A 13,123-nucleotide genomic window follows, 5' to 3' on the forward strand; every position below is an offset into this window, starting at 1 on the left:
GACGTGATGACAGGCGCATGCGTGAGCTGCCGTTTGCCTATTGGGCGATATGTACTTACTCGCGAGTGTACTTAAAGTGAGTGTACTTAAAGCGGGGTATGCCTGTACTATGTAACCCCTCCTTGCCCGGCTCTTTCTAAGGCCGAGCTCACGGTACCTGCTTTGCAACGTGCGCATGCACGTTCGGCACTCTTTGATGTAAGTGTATGAAAGTTTTCAATCTAGAAACGACTCCTGGCGGCGAAGTACAGCGTTAACGCTGCTACACTTAAGTGAGACAACCCAAGTTGTAATTTCATGCTGCAGCAGTGCCACGTGTATTTCACCAGCCAATGAAATTACAGTGAAATGTAAACACAAAAACACCCTACCCATGTCAGCACGTGTCCCCTAATAAAGTTTCACACATTGATGATTAATTGGTTGGAGAAGCAGCATTATTTTCACTTGAGCAATCAATTGATAGATACTGTATATATAAAAACTATTATATTAAGTTTTTATATATATAAATTGTATTATTGTTAATACAGTGTATATATTTTTTTTATAAAAAAAATCATATTTTTATTAAAAAAAATTAAAAATATTTACTGTAAAATTCATTAGTACAATGGATTATTCTGCTATCGAGCAATTGATTTCAGAGATGTATCAGTGCGATGCATTGTGGAACCAGCGCAGTCGTGATCCATATCGTTATATCCATGATAAATTGTGGAGAGAGATTGCAGAGATTTTGTCCATCCCAAATAAGTATATATTATTTATTGATTATATTGTTGGCAGGTGGCTTGTCCAAAAATACTGGACACAATGCTAAAAGATGCCCAAAACGTCTAAAAATATACCCCCCCAATAGATATCATAATCAGATTTACCCTGGGGGTGGTCTCTGATCGGGCCGGTGGCTGCACGAGGGGAGGGGGGGCGGTGGCTGCGGGATGGGGGGGGGGGCAGCGGCAGGTCACAGCAGTTGCCACCGGCCCCGGCTCTCCCCAGCTACATGCTTCTCCCTCACTGTCTCTCCCACGCCGAGGTGTGCGCTGCTGACGCGCTGAAAGGGTTAAAATTATTAATCTGTCCTTCATGTGTCTGTCTTCCATTTTGTGTTGCTGTAAGTTCCAGTTTCAACTTAGCCTTTTTAGAAGACTCAACTTTGAACCTGTTTTGTACTCAAGAAAAGAAGCACAGGAGCGCACCAAGGTAAGGAAAAATTGTAAATGTATTAAACAATAGGGCAATAAAATAACTTCCATGTAAGTAAGAATAAATGAGTATCCAAGTCAACGAAATGTTCAACAGATCGGCATCATCATCAGTCAGACGGGGGCAATTTAATTTCTGTTTATGAGGAGATCCCTCGCCCTGGGACTCTATGGCACTTGCTGCAGGAATCGCCTCCGCATGTATGCAGGTAGTGGCGTGGTATCCAAAACTAATGCGCATGTGTGTTGGATACCACGCCACTACCTGCATACATGCGCATTAGCTTTGGATACCACGCCACTACCTGCATACATGCGGAGGCGACTCCTGCAGCAAATGCCATAGAGTGAGTTCCAGTGCGCGGGATCTCACATAAACGGAACTGAAATTGCCCCCTGTCTGACTGATGATGATGCCGATCTGTTGAACATTTCGTTGACCTGGATACTCATTTATTCTTACTTACATGTAAGTTATTTTATTGCCTTATTGTTTAATACATTTACAATTTTTCCTTAGCTTGGGTCGCTCCTGTGCTTCTTTTCTTGGTCATTCTTTTCACCGATGGGGTCTTCCACCGGAGTTCGTTTTTTGGAGTGAGGGGATTCAATTCAAACCATAGGAGCAGCAAGAGGAGGGAGAAGAATTAATTTCTGCAACACTAGGAAGCAAGAGCGCGGACTGAACTTTCTTTGACTGTTTTATACTCAGCAAGAATACTTATCTTTTCTTTTGAGATGTTTGTTAAGTAAACAAACCACAGCTAAAGGCCCCAGCTAGGTAAACATAGACAAAGTCTTCTTTTGCAGATGGTAAGCTAGAAGCGACACGTAGCCCTTAATCTTGTTTTTACCAGAAATAATGCTGACGATTGTACTTCGTTCTGAACCAGAAACACCTTTGTGAATACCTATAAAAGCAGCTTGCAGCCTTAATAAAATTAGAAGTGAAGAAGAAGAACTGCTTTTGTGTCTGAAATCTTCATTTCTCCGAGCGCTCATTGTGTCTGTTTGCTGGGACTTCGTAAACTCATGAGCATGTTCGTGCAGTCCTGACCAGAGAAAGGTCTTTCTTTTTCACGCGCGCGCCAAGTCTCTCTGACCACAGCGCCGGAAGTAAACTGGGCTAAGCTTCTGGTGAACGTCGGCGGAGGGAGGTACAGCGCACGTAACGTCAGAATCAGACACCTCGGGGTGTGACAGACAGTGAGGGAGAAGCCTGCAGCAGGGGAGAGCCTGGGCCGGCGGCAACTGCTGTGACCTGTCGCCGGGCCCCCCGCATTCACCCAGCGTTCTGAGAGAGGTAATACGATAAAACCTTTCATGTTATACCAGACGCTGGACCAAAATACCGTGGCTGCCCGCTTCAAAACTGGACCGTGAAACCGTGATTATATATGGTCTAATCTCAAATGTTAAATGGAAGGTAAATTTAATATTGCGTCCATGAAAAAGAATACAGCTTAGAATTTTTTTTTCTATCAAATAGTGTTCAACCCTGTACAGTATTTCATTTGATTGTTTTCTTTTTGCTTGTTGTACTTTAAAGTCCAAGTGGAAGAATCTGCGTGATTCTTTCCGGCAGGAATTGAAAAGAATCAGGCCAGTGCGATCTGGTGATGTGGGTCCCAGCAGCATGGATCGTCCATCTACATTACCTGACCTTTTTTTCCCCAGTATGCTGTTCCTTAAGGAACAGATGACACCAGCAGTCAGAGATTCAAACCTAGAATGGCCATCAACGTCACCAGCGCCCCAAACTTATACGGTCTATGCACCATCTGTGTATACTCCGTGAACCTCCTTCCCAGGGCATTGAAGATGCTTCTGAAGTGGAGCAGGATTCATTTCTGTATCAGACATCCTTGGACATGTGTGCTGCGGTCGATGTGGATGACACTGTATTTGAAATACAAGAAGAAGAACAAAGTTATTAACGATTTCAACAAGGAAATGATCGCCATGGAGTCGCAGAAGATTAAAATGATGGCCAATGTGTTCAATGACCCGTCAGATTCAATCTTGGATTTTCTTTAAAGCCTCTTACCATTTAAAAGAACCTGTCTCCTGCCCGAAATTTGGGACTCAGACAGGAATTGTAAGCACTGTCTTGAGGGCAGTAGAAGAAGAGGAGTAGTTTTTTGTCACCAGCTGTTTTCTTCTTTTTTTTTTTAAGCACACCAAGTTAAAAATTGTTTCATGTTTTGTGACAGAAAAGTTTACATTACTATTTGTAACGTGTTAATAAATTATTTTATATTTCGCCATATGTGTATTTGATATTTCCTTTCCAATCACAAGGTGTTCCGTATGTATAAATTGCAATCAAAAGGTTAAGATGAAAATTATATTTAATCAATAAAAATTAATATTAACAATGTTGTGTGCTGAGCATGCACATTTTAAATTACACTTCTTTGTCTTTTTTCACTATTTTGTCACTGAAATTGTATTTGTGATTGTGTAGTTATAATTAAATATAAAAACACAATTTCAGTGAAGCAACACAAAGAAGTTTGACTTTTAACACGTTTTTTAGTTAGTGTATTTGCAATGCTTTAGTTATAGTAACTATTAATTCCTTGTGTGTGTCAGTCAGTCAATCACTCAGTGTGTGTGTGTGTGTGTGTGTGTGTGTCAGTCAGTGAGTGTATGTGTCAGTCTGTCAGTCTCTGTGTGTGCATCAGGTAGTGTGTCAGTCAGTCAATCACTCTGTGTGTGTCAGTCAGTGTTTGTGTGTGTGTGAGTGTCAATCAGTGTGTGTGCATCAGTCAGTCAATCACTCAGTGTGTCTGTGTGTCAATCAGTCAGTGTGTGTGTGTGTGTGTCAGTCAGTGTTTGTGTGTGTGTGTGTGTGTGTGTGTGTGTGAGTGTCAGTCAGTGTGTGTGTGCATCAGTCAGTCAATCACTCAGTGTGTCTGTGTGTCAGTCAATCAGTCAGTGTGTGTGTGTGTGTGTGTGTCAGTCAGTGTGTCAGTCAGTGTGTGTGTGTGCGTCACTCAGTCAGTCACTTAATGGCCCCTGGGGTGTGGCTTACTATCCCCTTGTGTGCAATCAGAGGGGATGCGAGTTGCTCCTGGTTAGATGCAGTGGGCAGCGCCAGCGTGATGGCGGTGCAGTCACACCGAGCCCTGCAGTTACAGAGGCCCCACCTTCTTCCCCACAACAATGAAACTGATTACTGGGGGAGAGCGCGTGGACTCTGTAATTCTCTTACCTTCTCCAGCGGCTTTCCTCCTGCAGGGTCCCTCAACATGACGTCAAATTGTATCGTGTTGCCATGACAACGGGACGCCATGTGATGTCACGATGCCGTTCAGAGTCACGTTGCTATGATAACGGGATACCCTATGGTGCCGTGTTGCTACGCCATGCCGCATGGCGCTGTGACATCACATTATCATCGCAAAGCAACACCATTTGACATTGCGGCGCCATGGGATGAAGAAGAGATGCCGCAGGTAAGAGGCCCTGCACGTGTCCCTGCACCGAGCCCTGCTATCCGTGTTGTCTCAGATATTGCCATCACCAAGTAGATAGAAAATTTGGCATCTTTGTATATATAAAAGAAAAAGAATCCGATGCCAAAAACAAATATCAAGTTATGGAATCTGACCATACATGAATTGTCCAGTCTGGGTGATCCGGGAATCTTGGGATGTATCACAGGACCAGTCTCACAACATCTGAAAAATAAACAAAGGAAATATCATAGTGCAAACGTGTAAAACTGTGGGCATAAACAATACTAACAATGACTAACAGACACACTGACAGACAAACAGTACAATAGCACAACACCTAGTGATAAGCTGAAAATACTTATTTGTTAAAATAATAAAAAATAGAAAGACAAATGTCTAGATCACAAGGACAGTATGATTGCTCCTCCAATGGGAAAAATTGAAGTCCTACTTGTCACGGGAGACCAGGTTCTACAACACCTTTTTATAACTGGGATCATTTGATTGAGCAAAACAAGATGGTAAAATAAATGGTAATTTATTTCTTATGAAAGACAGACACACAAAGTTAGACAATTCAAGATTAACACACTTACTGGGGAAGGGGCTAACGAATAAATCAGTTTCCAGAACGAAATTCCTTCAGATCACATCTATGTAATGTTTTTGATTTGGGCCTGTTTTTTTATTCCTTCCCCATTTCTTGCTATAGTGGTAAATCATGCCATATTATATGAGCATGATGTATCCACTGTACCAATGAATGAGTGAAGGGTGGGTGTAGTTGCCTGGGGAGGGTGGTTAGGCCTCCTGGGTGGGTAGTGGCAGAGGGTGGGTTAACTCCTTAACTACTATAGCGGTTACTAACCGCTAAGGTGATTAAGGGGTTAGGGGATATTAGATTGTCTTTTTTTAATGTACTGTATTGTTTGTGGCAACGGAGGACATAGACAGTGATGAGGATGAGGACGGCCTTCATCGTGGCAGCCTGGCAGGGGTGAGTGCAAGATTTATTTACTTTATTTATGCTGCTTAATGTTGTCTTTTAAATGGCCAAATGCTCTATTATCCATATATGGATAATAGTAATTTTGGCCATTATTGTACTGTATGTGTTAGGGGGTGGGAGTGTGAGGAATCAGGGAACACGTCCTTTGCGACGCGTTCCCTCCTTGCCTGTCGCAGCACAGACATCCACTCTGGGACCAGCGAGTGCGCACCCCCGCTCTGCTTACAGAGCGTGCGCGCACGCACAGCTCTTCTAGTTTGCCACGGAGCCGAGCTCCGCCCCCTCAGATGCGTTGCGCTTCTCTCACGTGCGGCACGCACACGTGCCGCTGTGCACCGCTCCCCAGCTACGTGGCAAGTTCTCATTATAGCCCACTTGTCTCCTGCAGCCAATCGTTGCCTCCGCAGAGGCCGCGCCTCCGCTCCGCCTCCCTTTTTACTGGTTCCTGTGTGCTACAAATACCCTGCACTTCCCTTCCTGCTTTGCTGAGCATAACTAGTTGTAGCCTTGAGCCCCTGCGTTTGTTGATCTTTGCTCCTGTCTTGTGTTTCTTGCAGTTTGGATTCTACGTGTACCGACCTGACTTGACTTCTGAACCCCTCTGGATATTGACCCCGGCTTACCCTCGACTATGTGTACCTCTCCAACCCAGACCACGGCTATACGGACTTCCACGATTCTGACCTCTCCAACCCCAGACCACGGCTTAACAGACTTTGACAATTCTGACCTCTCCATCCCAAGACTTTGGCAAGTATCTTGACTAACCCATTCTCTCCAACCCAGACCCGTATACGTTGACAATCCGCCTGCCAGGACGCTTCCGCTGCTGTGGGTGCGTTGTTCTATACTTCCCCACCTCAGTACCGGGGTCCTGTCTTGCTCGTGGGCAGCGCAAGCGTTACAGGGAGTGGGAAAGGGGTGTATTTATTTAAAAGTATTGTTTATTTTTTGGGGGACACATGATTGGTACTGCAGGACTCCTGCAGGGATCACCCAGGAACACCCCCGCCGGCCTGTTGTATTAATGGTGTGCTGACAAAAAGGTAACAATGCTTTTCGGAGTGTCTCCAGCTCTTTTATGCCAGCCTTTAGCTGGTGCAAAAATCTGGCATGCTTTAAAGTACGATTGACTTATCACTGCTTAGTGAATACCGCTAACTGGCAAAAAAACGGCGCGTTTGCCATTTTTGGCCTGATCGGTCGATTTTTTTCACATGCCTGAAAAAATGCCTTTTAAGGCCGATAAAGCGTTGTTATCACTGCTTAGTGAATCGCACAGCAGGCTGTATGGGTCTTAAAAGCCATTTATCGGTCTTAAAAGCAGTTATCACTGCTTAGTGCATATCCCCCACAGTGTCCTTGTGATCTAGACATATGTCTTTCTATTTTTTATTATTTTAACAAATAAGTATTTTCAGCTTATCACTAGGTGTTGTGCTATTGTACTGTTTGTCTGTCAGTGTGTCAGTTAGTCATTGTTAGAATTGTTTATGCCCACAGTTTTACAGTTTTGCCCTATGATATTTCCTTTGTTTATTTTTCATATGTTGTTAGACTGGTCCTGTGATACATTCCAAGATTGTGGACATTTCATGTACAGTATGGTCAGATTTCATAACTGAATATTTGTTTTTGGCGTCGGATTCTATTCTGTTTTTTGTGATTTTTTTCTGACTTGTACAGTCAGTTTTTCCAGGCAGCCTGGCTTATATTTATAAGCTTTCTGTTACTCATTACAGTATATTTGTAACACTAATTAGTATTTAGAGCATTAGCGCTTTTAACACTTTTTCTTTTTTAATCTTTGTATATAAGCTGCAGTGCAGTTTTCTTGCCACTAGATGGTGCCTACTGCATACTGCATATAAGTTGTACAAAAACCTTACCAATGGCAATTAATACATACAGTACAGTTACTTGCCTGGTGTATGAAAAAAAAAACATTTAATTAGTAACATACAGTAGGAATGTACACTGGAGTGCAATAAAATGAAACATCTTAACGTTTTCAATGTTGTTCCCAATTTAGAAATATAGCTTTTCATATGAGACTCAAAGCCTTGTCTCCAACCAGCAACACTGTAGATATCATACAAAGTGCCAGACATGATGATTTTGTTTCACACAACCACAATTTAGGAAAGAGTCATGCAGCAGTTCCACATGTTCAGTGATGCGCAGATGACTGCTGAGTTCTCAAACTGTTCTTAGAAAAATCACAACGGAGGAAGTTTTCAAGAGGCTTTGGGAATATTTTCTGATCTCTGCTCTTTCCCTAAAACTTGCTGCAGCATTTACAACAAATCGTGGGCTACAGAGCCCCCTAATCCAGGAAGAATACTTGTTTCGTCTCCTTGGTTACTGGTCCTGCATTGTGAAGCTGAAAGCAGGAGGAAAATAGAAAACATCTCCTAGGTTTCTTAGGCTGCGGCCCCGCTGGCGCTGACCGCGCTCATGCTTGAGTGGTGACGTTACCAACTCTCCAAGCATGAGCGTGGGTGTCCTGCGAATATTGTGAGCGTGTGCGAGGGGGTTGCATGGAGGGCCTATTGAGCGCGCTTCGAACACTCTTTTTTTGACTTCCCAAGTGCCAAGCTTGGGAGAGCGCGCGCGGGCCGCGTGAGTGGGGACGTGAGAATTCACTTTGCACAAAATGAACTCGGGAAGTGTCGCGCACTCAGCGCTAGCGGGGACGCAGCCTTACTCTGTACTTGCTTATCCCCTTCTTCACTGCTGAGGGCATTCATCTAGAATGTTTTAAACAACCATATTTGTCAGCTGGCAAAAAGCAAAGCAACTTTGCAGTTATACAGTCTTTTACCATTAATTCACTGAAGCACCAGGCAACCAGGATTTTCTCTAGTGAGCCATGTGACGCATTGGGCCTGTTGCCCATGACTGCAGAACATAAAAAATTGCACAACCACAGGATGTGATGCCCACAGGAAAGGGGTCTGCAGTCATCACTACAGTATGTGATTTTCTTTTTCCTCCCTGCAGCTGAACTCAGTAGAGAGAGAAGCTGCATGGAAAATGGAAGGAAGCCGGATACGCAGGAAAGAGCTGACCATGGTCCTTGGTGGATGGAGGGTGAACACCAGAGCAGATACATTGGGCCGAGGGAGATGCCACAGAGGCATATCTAAGGGATAAAGGACAACAGGAATTGACAACTGACCATGTAGCATGGGCAAGGAAGGAAATAAAATTGAGATGAGACGAAGAATAAAGTCAGCATTTTGATTAGGAAAAATGTCATGTTTTAGGTTGCATGTGTGTATCTGCGTGTATTTGGGAATACATGTGTGTATTTGGGTATACATGTGTGCATTAGTGTCTGTACGTGGATGTGGCTGTAGTTGATACGGTTTACTCATGCCCATCAAACCTTCCCACCAGAAACCATCACAACTCTCTTTGTTTAAGTAACTCCTGTGGCTAACCTCTTGTCCAAGCTATGTAGAAAGTCCATACTTGGGTTCTTTGATTATTTAAGACCAGATCTATTTATTTACCTATCTGTGCAAGTGTGTAACAACAAGGGAGAGCTCCATTATTTGTCTCCATGCATTTGCTGGTGGAAACTCAAAAGCTTTTGCTAATTACAACAGTTTACAATATTTCATACGAAAATTAGATCTGATAAATGCTTTAATCAGAGCAATGTTACCACCACTCGATTATCTGTATATATATATCTTATACTATATTAGTGAAAGCACTGTATGTTTGCCTGCCTGCCTGGATGTCCGGTGTCCCTAGGGGAAATCTCATTGGTCCCTTGGCCCGCCCGCCCCCGCACACCTCTCATTGGCCTGAGGTGGAGTGACGGGCCAAAGGACACACAGGGACACACACACACACACAGGGAACACGGACACACACACACACACAGGGAACACGGACACACACACACACACAGGGAACACGGACACACACACACACACACAGGGAACACGGACACACACACAGGGAACACAGACACACACACACACAGACACACACACACACAGGGACACACACACACACACACACGGGGACACACACACACACACACACACACACACATACACACACACAGTGACACACACACACAGTGACACACACACACACACAGGGACACAGGGACACACACACACAGTGACAGACACACACACAGTGACACACACACACAGTGACACACACACACACACACACACACACACACTGTTACATTCATTAGCGGGGCTCACAGTGTTAGCAGCACCCGCGCGCACCTCCTCCTCTCCCCGTGTCTCCCGCGCTTTCACCCCGACCCCCCCCCCCCTCCCCCGGCGCCGCTACAGTCAGCGGGACACACACACTATTATTACCCCTTCAGCGCCCCCCCCCTCCCACCCAGTGTCAGCGGCCGTGCGAGACCCCCCCCTCTATATCTCCCACCTCTCCCCCCCCCACACATATACATGCCCCCCCCTCCCCCAACTCACCCCTCCCCGGCGGGGGAACAGCCAGTGGCCAGGCAGGATATTTTCTATTTGGAGCTGCTGTTGATTATAGGCTAAATTGACATAAATTCCGGGCATTATTGAAATCCCTGCTCTCTGGTTTAAACATATTATTCTTCATCGTCAGCAATCCCTGGAATTTTGGGCACCTTGCAGAAAGTAGGGATTTCTTCATTTATTTTTGCAGGGAAGGGCTGTCCAGAGGAGCAGGAGGGTAGGAGATATACTGGTGGGGGTGGCGGGAGGTTTACTGCTGGGCAGCACGGGGGAGGCAGGCTTACTGCTGTGCTGGACTGGGCAGGAGGGTGGGAGGTCTGCCGCCATGTGGCAGGTCGGGAAGGGGCTGCCTTCATGAGAAGCAGGTGAGCCAGTCGGAGAGAAGGGGCTGCCATGTTGGGGAGCGAGTGGATGAAAAACTGATGTCTAGAGGTGCAGGAGTGGGTGGAGGCAGCCAGCCATTCATTAAGCGGGAAGGGGGTGTCATTGGTAGAGCAGGGTGGACGGGCCTTTGATAATGTTTGTATTATTATAATATATTATATATATAATATATAATATTATATTATAATAAAAAATGTAGCCTATAAAAGTAATAATCCTCGAAGGACAGAGAGATACGTAACCATACCTAAGGTGGAGGAGTGTAGATCATAAAGAAAATCCTGTGATCTGAAAGCCTCCAAAACCATGCATAGTCTACTACAGCATTATGTGGTCTATTGGTAATGACACTGTTCTTTTGTGTGGTAGAACCTGGTTACAGACACAGGGCCGACTCCATGTAACTTCAAACATGTCACTTCATCTCTCCGCACCTCGGTCCCCAAAATTAGATGGTAAACCATAATGGCCAGATACACTAAGCCACAATGTGGGGTATGGCACCTCGATCCGGTGTTAACACCAGATCGGGTGGAATCCCCCTGCCTTGCGACTTCTAGTGAATCCTAGACAATGTGTTGTTGGCAGTTATTCAATGTGCATGTCAATGCTGACACTGCTATGTTAACAAGTGAAAGTGAAAAAAAAGGCGCAAACTGCTATGTTAAAGCCGCAATCCGTGCTGCGCCCAATTTCTTTTGTTTTTACAAACATGGATCACCCGGTTCCCAAGCTACGAGACGATTTGTTCACAGGGCAAGAATAGTTGCCCACGGGGACACAAAATAGCTCCAGGTTCAGCCTTGCTTTTGGCAGCCAATAGAAAGCCTGTGAAGTCATCGGATGTCACCATGTTTGTGTCACGGTTTTGCTCGCCACAAACCGGGGCCGGACCGCGTGGCTGAGGCTGGGTTATGAAATCACCGACCTTAGACCGCGCAGACTGGTCCGGAGTGCGAAGTTCATAGTCAAAGAGGCCGGGTTCAGGATTGGAGAGAGCAGCGTAGTCAGTGGACGAGCCAGGGTCAGGATAGGAGACATCAGAGTAAACGTTGTCCAAGTGGAGTTTTGGCAACAGGAAATCAACTAGGTCCCGCTTCAGCATAATAGCTGCAGGGCGGGAGCGGGTTCTGCGCGAGCGGCGACCATGGCCCATGGTACCGGTCTCAGGAAGGAGAAGGCAGACCGGAGGTGGCACACCGCCAGGCAGCACCGGTAAACCAATGCTTCAGCGCAGGAGTCCAGAACGAGCCTGTGCGAGGAGAGAGAGCTACAGACCTCAGGACTCAGAAGACAGGCCTCTGCAGAGGAAGGGCAGCAGGCCTCAGGAAACAGGGAACTGAAGTAAACGCTGGAGATCCACAGCTTCTGCACAGGAACCAGGACATGGCCTCTGCAATGGAGAGAGAGGAGCAGGCCCCAGGAAACAGGGAGCTGAAGTAAACGCTGGAGATCTACAGCTTCAGCACAGGAACCAGGACATGGCCTCTGCATTGGAGAGAGCAGCAGGCCCCAGGAACCAGGAAACACAGGCCTCAGCGAAGTAGCAGCAGGCCTGGAAGAAACTGGAACTAATGCTGGAATACTTCCACAGGATTAGTCAAGAGGAAAACAAGCAAGGGCTTGTGGCTGAACACAGTAACGTCCAAGAAGGATTATGCTCGGCAGAGAAGGATTGTGGGAATGCAGTACTTAAAGGCCAGCGGGCCAATCCCCGGAGGAGGGTGTGAGGGCACTGCTCCAATGAGTGAGTACAAGGCTAGGTTGCAGTGATAGCCCACACAGCTGCTGTTGATTGCAAAGAGGGAATTAGTGAGAACAACAGCACCCTGCAAGGCTATCAGAAAAGACAGGAGTGGATTCCTCACAGTTTGTAGATTGTTGTCGTTTTTTTTAAAGAAACTACAAAAAAATTCAAACATGTTAACTCTTGTTCTTGGGAACTGGGGGCCACTGGAGGTCAGAGGACCACGGATCATCTTTGAGAGGCCGCCCCGTTCATGCAATTTAGAAAAATAAATCATATTTGGGGGGATTGCTGCCTTAAAATAAAGCATTATTGAGGTGTAAACCATGTCACCTCAGCCAATCAGTGGTGCAGTAATATGCCTTGTATGATATCATATTTATTCAATGTTTTTTACCAATGGCTTTCAGGGTGCTTTATGTATAAGAAATGCAATAAAACCCAGTGGGTGTGAAGTAAGATGCTAGGTTGTTCCATAAGATATTGCTTTGAGTCTTATTTTAGCTTTAGGTATACATGAAATTATAGTCGGAAGTGTAAAGTGGAAAACCAACACAGCCCATAGTAATCATTCACCTTACAGTGTTTCCTGTACCTCCAAAAACATTGTATTGTAAACACGTCTGTATTTTCTAGGCCAGGAAAAAAAGATTTTTCCAACTCAAAACTGAAACGTTCGCACCAACTTCAGCTTCCAACCTGCAGAACAGGTTTCCTTTCTGAAAAAAAGGGACTTGCTTACTGTTCCAGATTGTTAACACCCTTTTATTCCCTTCTCTCCTCCCACTTTGAACTTGTTACCCTGGAGCTGAGCTGTTTGAACA

Source organism: Ascaphus truei, chromosome 6, assembly GCF_040206685.1.
Source record: "Ascaphus truei isolate aAscTru1 chromosome 6, aAscTru1.hap1, whole genome shotgun sequence".
In the NCBI taxonomy this organism is placed as follows: Eukaryota; Metazoa; Chordata; class Amphibia; order Anura; family Ascaphidae; genus Ascaphus; species Ascaphus truei.